Source organism: Pogona vitticeps, chromosome 1, assembly GCF_051106095.1.
Source record: "Pogona vitticeps strain Pit_001003342236 chromosome 1, PviZW2.1, whole genome shotgun sequence".
Classification (NCBI taxonomy): domain Eukaryota; kingdom Metazoa; phylum Chordata; class Lepidosauria; order Squamata; family Agamidae; genus Pogona; species Pogona vitticeps.
Window position 1 is genome coordinate 213,024,986 of NC_135783.1, and position 9,812 is coordinate 213,034,797.

The 9,812-nt window shown below is 42.0% G+C and overlaps 1 long non-coding RNA gene across 1 annotated transcript; it reads left to right on the forward strand.

Annotated features, from left to right (window-relative positions):
• The first annotated feature begins 3,007 nt into the window (after window positions 1–3,007).
• On the forward strand, window positions 3,008–9,390 carry LOC144586738 (uncharacterized). Its single transcript, XR_013541750.1, has 2 exons — window positions 3,008–6,593; window positions 7,194–9,390. It is a non-coding gene; the product is annotated as an uncharacterized LOC144586738 (long non-coding RNA).
• Window positions 9,391–9,812: the final 422 nt, after the last annotated feature.

Here is a 9,812-nt window from a genome sequence, read left to right on the forward strand (position 1 = left end):
TGCTGTAGCAGAATCAGATATTGTTCTCCTTTTGGTAGAGTCTGCAGGCAGTATTTAACGTGGGTGTGGTAGAAGAAATAGGGATTTGGGGGAAGGCTGCAGGAATCGTGCTAGCATCCACTGCAGCAGCTTCTACTGAGAGTAGTGGGGAGAGGGAGGAAGAAGACAGCCTGTAACTGTTATTATGAGCACTGCAAATAAAACTTGTCACCCAGCTATCTTATTCTGCACCAACACTATGAAGGAGCAGCAGGAAGCAAGTACAAGATGTTCATGTCTGTGCCAAGGAGGTGGTAGAGAAACCAAGGAGGGATAGATATGAGTGAACCTCAGATGTGTCCCAGTGATGTTTTTTGTCCAATCCAGCCAGGGCAGCCAAGGCAAGGGGCCAAAAACGTGATCCCAACGTTGCAGGGCAGGTGGAGATGGCACTTTTCTCCCCAAGAACCAATGTGCCAGAGACAGACAAGGATGGCATCAGCACTCAGACAGACACCGTCAACTTGAGCAAGAACAGTGTTGCTGCTTTTGTGGTTGGGAAAGAGATTTATGAAGACCACCAGACATTGTTTTCCAGATCCATCCCATGCCGCTCCATCATATTCGAGGAAGGGTTTGCCCCCAGCCTCCACTCCCAGCAAATCTCTCCTGTGCAAAGCAGCCTTGTGCTTGGTAGGAACTCCTCTTAAAGTAGATGCATATCTGAAATGGGGGAGGAGGAGACTGAGGGGACTCAGCTGAGCACTATTTCGGAAGCATGTGACACTGAAATCATCCCTGCCCCTCCAGCTTCCCTTCCCCCACCAGTTGCCAGAACTAGCCGTGATGACAATTTAGCAATCCTTGTTGGGAACATGCAGTCAAAAACTGGACTTCTTAAGGAGTCAGGAATTTGGAAGTGTTTTCAACCAAGTGCAACAGATGTTTGCATGATGGAGTACATGCGCTGCAAGAAAGTGTTCAAGCGTGGGCAGGACTTTGGCCACTTCAATAGTGGCATGCTCAGCTGTCCGAAGAATCAGAACAGGGCATTGCTGCTGGTGAGTGAATTGGGTTGTCTGGGGGCACATGGCTTCTTTATGGGGTAGGTAAGAGTCACTAGAGAGCAGACGTTGAGCCACTAGACCAGAAAAACAGTCTGCCTTCAGAAATTTGTCTGGCTCCCTTGTTGGGTGCTTTTAAGAGCAAACTTAAGGCTTGGCTCTTTAGGCAGGCCTTCCCTTCCATGATCATCTAATCTATTTCTTGCCGTCTTGAATTATATTATTATTGTTGTTGTTTTATTTTATATTGTTATTATTTTATGGATTACTGTTAGCCGCCCAGAGTAGACTTCGGTCTAGATGGGTGGGGTATAAATTAAATTTAAACAAACAAACAAACAAACAAACAAATAACTGGATGAATGAATGAATGAATGAATGAATGAATGAATGAATGAATGAATGAATGAATGAATGAATGGTAGACTGGAAAATAGCAAGAGCTGGAAGGCAATAAATTCTAGATGCATGTCTCAAGAATGAGTTCCAGGTTCCCCCTGGAGAAACCTGGAGGCATGCAGGAAAAGATCTGCAAATATAAAAATGCCATGATTACTCATTGTCTAGGGGAGTTGGTAGCCCTGGAAATCCAGCCATTCTCTCTGGTGGAGAATACTGGTTTCCCTACTCCTGTGGCAGAACTGGCATCTCATAGCCAACTACCATCCCAAACAACCTTTAGCCACAGGGTATGCCAGATTTAGAGATCACTCAGTGATCTGGCACTGGAAAATTCCATTGGTGAAGCTGCTCCTCTAGGCAGTGAAAAGTGGGGCATTATGGGTCAGGTGGTCTATGAAGCTTTGGGCGTGCAACACAGGGCCTTGTGGGGGAGGGGGAGGGGACTGCCATCTTTAGCCAGCTGATCCCAACGTTCCAGGGCAGGAAGAGCATGGCCGAAGCCTAGGTAGAGATGTACATGCAGGGAGCCCTGCAAGCCAAAAGGGACTGATCCTTGTCTTATGTGCTGAGAAGGTCTGCTTGGGGAGATGGGGGCAAGGTGGCTATGGGACTTCTGTCTTGTCCAGCAACTAGTGTGCGCAGTAGGAGAGTGTTCTCTCGGATCGGGACATTGGCAGTCCACCACATTCATGCCTAGAACCCCGATCTGTAGAAAACCATATTTTCTGTAAGGTCAACCTGCTTTTGCTGGGGGCCCCCTGAAGTCCCCTTCAAATAAGAGAGAATGGCACACTCTGCTCACAGGACTAGGTATGCCATGTTTCAGTTTGCTCCCCTGCTCCTTCTGCCTCTTTCCTTCTTCCAAATGCTACTCCAAGATTGTGTTCACTCACTGTTGGCACAGTTCCCACCCACCGCAGGCTATCTCTGCTGCTCCAATCTGCCTGCCTGGGCTGCCCAACGTATTTGTCCACTCCCCAATGCGACCTGTCCTCTGCCTCCCCAGTGCTGCTGGCATTTCCTGCTGGCATGCCCACTGTTCAGGGTGCAATCAGTAGGGCCACTGCAGTCACTGTGGGCGGTTGGTGTGCACTCTTTTTATTTGGCACAATGACTGGGAAGGTGTCAGAGGGCACAGGGAAATTCTTTGAAATGTTTCGCCTGCTTCTGTTTTGTTTTAAAGAGGGATAATAATGTCTAAATAGTATCCATATGGATTCTAACAGAGTTGCAGACATCTGGAAATTTTTAAAATTCCAAATCCAAATTCTGAATCCCAATTTTTGGTGTTCATGCATAAACCCAACTTTTGTGATAGGAACTGGGCGAATCAAAAATTTATGACAAGGATGACGAGGGTCTGGCCTTCCAGATATTGCTTGTTGAGAGCTGAAGACAGTTGCTGCCCTAGAACATCTGGAGGGCCACAGGTTTTCAAGCAGGTCTTTTGCAATAACAGAGATGATCATGCTCATCATGTATTCAGGGGAGAAAAAATGCTGCATCAGGGCAATGAGTGCTGTCAGATTGACAGCAGTCTTCTCCACTAGGGCATAGGGGTTATCAGTAAGCAAATGAAACAAGTAGGTGATTTAACATCTTATATAGATCTGTAAAATTTAATGAATTAGTTGTTTGGATTAATTGACTGAAAACTTATTAAATCCTCAGACAGCAATTTTGACAAAATTTGATCAACAACAAGCAGTTTTACAAACTGCAGGCATCAAGCAATGTCTTGCTTGATCAAGCAAATAGGTGACTTTAACATGGGGGGGGAGGGATACCTGTCCTTAGACAATGTGTGGGAACTGCTAATGTGGTATATGTACAACTAGTAATGTATTATATGTATGTTTAATCAACATATTAATCAATTCATATCTATATTAATGACCCTTTCCCCCACTCAAGTGTACAATCAGCCATGGCCCTGGAATTGATTTCACCAAAATTCAGTACTTTTAAATTTTGTTTGAAATCCGTACATGTCTTCCCTGTAATATTGATCAAATATGCTTGCCTTCAGCATCAATTCTGAAAACACTTCCACTGAATCAGATCAGCTAAAATCAATGGGCAAATGTGAAAGATTTCTATTTTATTTTTTCTTCTTTTAAAATCTATTTATAAATGCAGAGGAGAGAACTGAGATATTTAGACAAAGATTCAATATGATTTTTTTTTACCATGTATTGGTCCAAATCCTCTTGTGTAGCTGTGCAAAAGGCACAACTTTTGCTGGCCAACTGACTCAAGCTATGCAAATTGATCATTAGTAGCAACTGTTACCAATTATATTCCAAATGAATGATAGTCTCAGACAACTGTGCAGAAATTGGGTATATGTACAATTCTAAGGTGACTTTGGGGTGTTCATCTTGGGGCAAAGCCAAATCATGGTGGTTCCATTCAAATTCCATTCAGCATTCAGAAGGTTAGAAAGATGGCTGCTGATCTGAACTCAAGAAAGAGGAATTGCTAACAATGATGTAGTAGAACAAGCTACTGGTACCAAAGGAGGAGGTGAGTGGCTGCTGAACCCTACAGTGAAGCCCAAGATTTTCCCTGGACATTTCAATCACTAGAGAGGGCAGAGATTAAGGTCCATTCACAATATGTGTATCTTGCTGCAGTTGCTTGGAAAGCCAGTTTGTGGAGTTGAACGGCAACTTATCTCACCGTTTAGACAGATTTTTCTGGAATATTATTTTTATTTGTCCTCTCAGTTGGCTTAGTTTACTGAATTTTGCAGAACTGTTATTGCAGGATGGTGATCTGCCGTGATCGTTCACTGGTAATTGCTGTATGGAACCAGAGTAGATATGCCCCAGTAGTAACATGTTGTGTAGGCTTCTATCTGCATCCCACAGACTCCCGTCTGCAGGATTTTTTTTTAAACTCCAAAAATCTGAAAACACACAGTGTGATGGGCGTGGGGACGGAGCAGGTCAGAATGTCTCCCAGAAAGGGTAAAAGGGGGGCTGACCTGGATCTGTATGCCCTTTATTCAGGTACAGAGTGGACTGGGAGGCTTCCGCACATAGGGTACACCTGTGCAATACTGGTCTTTAAATGAGTTAGAAACTATTTATGGGTTTGTAGAAATAATCTTTACTGTCAAATAATATTAATGGAAATGATAATTTATTTATATGCTGTTCAGCTGCTGTTCTACCCAGAAACATGATTTATGGCTGGGAGCATAAATATGAAAAACAATACAATGTGATGAACTCCTCAGTCACTTTAAATGCCTTCTATATTTCATTCTTTTTCACAAATCTTGGTTATTTTTACTTTCGTATATAAATGTAGGTGGTTGCTTCTATGTACGGTATGAATTTCCATTGGAATTAGAGGGTACATGGAAATGGTTGGAATCCTCCACCCCATCATGGTGGTGTGTTCCCTGTTTTGCTCCCCATCCACTCCATTCCTGCTGTTTAAGTAATAAAACAGTGGATTTAACATGATTTGTGGGTTGCCCTTGATCCTCAGTCCAGTCTATTGTAGACAACTCTGTTTAAATAAGGAAACAGAGCTTGGATCATGGCATTTTAAAAAGAAATCCCCAACCAAAGCGTTACTTCTTGACAGCCAAACCGCTATCCTCCTTATCATTGCTCTGACCTCTTCAGTGCTTTGGTGTGTGCTGTGTTGTTATTACCAACAAGAGAGAAAAATGCAGTAGAATATTCTCTTATTCTGCCTTTCAGCAAATATTTACAAAAAGACAAAAATAAAAAAAATACTTTAGGTCTGAAAGATAATGGTAAAAGACCTAATTCACCCCCCATCTGTCTTAAAATGCTTTTAAAAGTAATTTTTTTATTGCAAATAGGTCTTACTCAATATGCCAAAGTAATGAAGGTGTTACTTATTATACCTGATAAATACTTTTTTGTAACTTTTAGTTACATTACTTATTCTCTACAAGTAACAGATATAACTATATTACCTATAACTAGTTGTTTTCAAGCTCTGAAGGGAGTTGCTGTTTATTGTGGGCTAGTATTTTTCCCCATGCTTGTGCAGAATATCTATTTTGTTTGTTTGTTTGTTTGTTTGTTTGTTTGTTTGTTTATTTATTTATTTATTTATTTGATTTATATCCCGCCCATCTGGTCTGGGATATAAAGGGATATCTGTAGGGGGAGACATATCTGGCCATATCTACTGTACATATGAAGAACACTTATATTTGCATAAGGAGTATAAATGGATTCAGCTTTCAAGCATCCTAAACAGCTGTGTGATTAGGGGAATACAACTCCTTTTTATTTTCTCTATCCCGTTATTGTTGTTGTTTGTATTAATAATAACATTTGAACTGCAGAGCTGGAAGGGACCATATGGATCATTGAGTTCAGTCCCTGTCAAGGAAGCACAGTGAGGAATTGAACTCCCAACCTCAGGCTTCGCAAAGCTAAGACCTAAACGACAGAGCCATCCAGCAGTTCATAGCTGGGACCTCTTTGTAATGTTGATCTAGATGTTTCCTGACATGGGAGATAAGGCCATCAGGACTCAGCTTGTCTTGAATGGGACTGAACTGACATTGAATACAGAGGTTTGCAGTATAGCCCTGGATTCAACCCTAGACCTGGAAAATAAATTTCCAGAGAGGCCAGGAACACATTTGGACCACTCAGATTCTTGTGGATATTTTGGAAAATGTCGATCCTCTCTTACTGGCACATGACTTTAGCATTATGTGTGCCGATTTGAATTAATGGAACTTAGGGAGGATCATCCCTGATTAAGTGGGCCTAAGGTAAAGGTTCCCCTTGACATTTTTAGTCCAGTCGTATCCAACCCTAGAGGGCGGTGCTCATCCCATTTTCAAGCCATAGAGCCAGTGCTTGTCCGAAGACAGTTTTCCGTTGTCACATGGCCAGCGTGACTAGGGAACGCCATTTTATCTTCCCACTGAGGTGGTACCTATTTATCTACTCGTATTTGCATGCTTTTGAACTGCTAGGTTGGCGAGGAGCTGGGACAAAGCAATGGGAGCTCACTCCGTCACGTGGATTCGATCTTACGACTGCTTGGTCTTCTGACCCTGCAGCACACAGGCTTCTGCGGTTTAGCCTGCAGCACCACCACATCCCCTGAAGTGGGCCTACTTCACTGCAATTTACTATGGTAAGCAACAGGATTTCAGCCATTTGGTCATTGGAACTTATGTAAGTGTTGTCCTAACTGGTTTAATTCATGAATAATACTCTAATTGGGAGCAAGAACTGGATTTGTTATACCAGAATGCAGACAGAGTTCTAGCTCCTGGCCTCTGAATATGCTGGCCAGAGACTGGCAAAACATTAGGAAGAAAAACCTCCAGAACACAGCCAAACAGCCCAAAAAACCTACAACAACCATCAGATCCCGGCTGTGAAAACCTTTGAGAACACATTAAACTGGAATTAGCCTTAGAGGATAATGTATTGTGTTGTATTATTACTGTTATCTATGTTAAGTATTGTTTTTTGAAAAGGAAGAGTACTAATGTTAAGACATAAAATAAGTTTGAACAAGACAAATATATTGATAAATTAGATGATTTAAAAAAAAAATCAAGGAAGCCACAATTTTCTTGTTTCCCAGTGTAGAAACACTTTCTGAGAATCAAATGTTAAAATTATGGAGCAGATTATGTTGGTATGGATTCTCAAACACACTATTTTCTGTATAAATTACAGTTAAGAGATGTAGAGTAGCTTTCCCACTGGCTCTGTGTATTTATAGGTATGAAGTTCCTGAACGGAAGACTCAGTAATAGATGTGATGTTGTAAGAAGGCTGGATTAAGGAAGCATGGTTGAGGGAGTGAACAAGGAAGTCTGTTAATTTGGACAGGTATCATGAATCACCAGAGTCTGTGGGCATGATTGATGAGCAAGGGTAAATGTGTCTTCGCATTCTAGAGAAAGGTTCAGCAAGCAGTGAGCTAAACACATATATTTTTCTCTCTGTGTGGAAAGGTTGCTTGGATTTTTCTCCACTATGGGGCTATGAAGGAGTAATCAGGCAACTAGATCTTAGCATGATATCACAACATGGTGATCTCAGAAGAATTCTTACATTTAATCCAAACAAATGGTCATAACAGATAGTATTGAAGCAACACAATGAATAGATTTTTGCCTATTGGAGGCACCAAATATGTGTTTCCCATCAGTGTATGATCAGGTTCTGTACTGTAGCCATATGTCCTACTTTAAAGAGGACAATCCTCTATTTTCAGGGCCATCAGGTGATGCTCCTCTGTTTGAAAGCACCCTCTGCCTGAAAGGATGTCCAGTCCAATTTAAAGAGAAAGAATCATAAGCAGGGCCATGCAGTTGTCTATCAATGTTTAGTAGCTGGATAGTGGACTGAAAAGGAGACCTGGTCAGAGTCTTCTGGTAGGCATTATTAAATAAACTTCAGCTCTTTTTTTAAAGTGTGCATCTGGACACAAAAATGTGCAGTTGGAAACTTCTACTGATCACCTGGGAGTAAGACACGGTGTCAGCAGAGGCTTGTGGGTCTGATGTTAGTAGAGCAGTGAATCTGCTCCAAGTTTTAACTCAACCTTTTCAGGCTCTATCCAAGGTGCTGAACCCACCCATCCACCCCGAATAGGTTCAGCACCTTGGACAGCCCCTTTAACTTTCAGATGAAAACTACCTGATCAAGCTGAAAAACTTGACTCTGGAACTACTTTTTCATAGCAGATTGTCGCAACTGTTGCTCTATGTCTCTGACTATTCAGGAGTCTTCCTTTATTCTAGACTCTCTTGATATCCGAATCCATACCTTTTTCACTTCCAGGCTTCACGATTTGTAGCATACTCTGCATGGAGCCAGAAGACTCTGGAGCTATAATTGATGGCAGTGCTTCACTGTGTTCATTTCGACAGGTGTCAGAAGTCATAATCCATGTTCAGCATGTTCTTTGTCAATTGTGCTTTGCCTATTTGCTTCTAGACCTGATACAAGATACTGGCTTTAAACTTTGCAGATTTGCCTGGCCTGGAATTCCCAGCAGACAGTAACTGCACTCTTGCTGAAAGGACTGCCTTTTGCCCTCTGCTTCCTGAGGTCCGGCCAATAGGTTTTAATGTTTGTCTACACTAGTATAAAAGTTTGGAGTTGGGACTTCCACAGGGAAGAATCCAAACGGAACCTTCCCCTTATAGAGAACAGGAAACTACATTGTTACTTGCCATTCAAAGTGGCTAAAAAGACAAACATTTTTGATTAAGAGTTTTTGCATGGCTGTGTGTGAGAGAGGGTGTGTGTGAACAGAACACTGCATACTTAAATGAAGCTATAAATTCTAGTGGCCCCTTATTCACATCACCTTTTGTGGACTGCAGCCCACTGTATGCATGGAGTGGCAACACCCCAGTTTATCTCTATAATGGTAGCAGTACACACGGCCCACACAGCTTACTCCTGTTTCCTAAGATACGCACAATTTGTGTGCCAGAGCACTGTGCGAATGGCATACATTTCCTGTGAATGTGGTGTGTTAGAAGAAGTATTGATGACGCCTTCTCTCTTATTAAGTATCTTCAGTACAATTCATTCATGCTGCTGTTCCATAATCTTTGTAAATGGTAGGAGGAAAAACATTAAAGAATGTTAATTTTTAAAGATGATTTTTTTCTTCTGACCCTCTGTCAGAGTGTATCTGCCCACAGAACCATCATAACAGCATGTTCTCTGATGCTGTATTACCGCAGCAGTTGGTTCACTCGTCTTGTGCTTCATTGCCAGCCACAGCAATGGGCTGTTAAGAACTGGTGGTGATTAGGGATCTAGTTATCTAAATAGGTATACTTCCCACTGGGGAATAATAACCTTATTTAGGAAAACTATTGTCATTATTCTTATTTGTTTCTTCTAAAGGATTCCAAATAGCTTTCCCAACATCAACATGCTGGTGTATATTCCATTGTGCCAAATAGAGTTGGGCCCCGCTTTACGATTACCATGCATTACGACGAATCCACTCCACAATGACGTTTTTGAGATCGCTGTTGCAATCGCAAAACGATGGTCTAAATAGGGTTTTTTCGCTTTGCGATGATTGGTTCCCTGCTTCGGGAAATGATTCTTCGCCAAACAATGTTTTTTTAACAGCTGATCGGTGGTTTCAAAATGGCCGCCGGGTAATTAAAATGGCTCCCCGCTGTGTTTACGGATGGATTCCTCGCTATACAGGCACCGAAAATGGCCGCCGTATGGAGGATCTTCGCTGAATGGTGAGATTTTAGCCCAACGGAATGCATTGAAAGGTTTTCAATGCGTTTCAGTGGGCTTTTTATTTTCGCTTTACGATGTTTTCGCTTAACAGCGATTTTCCTGGAATGGATTA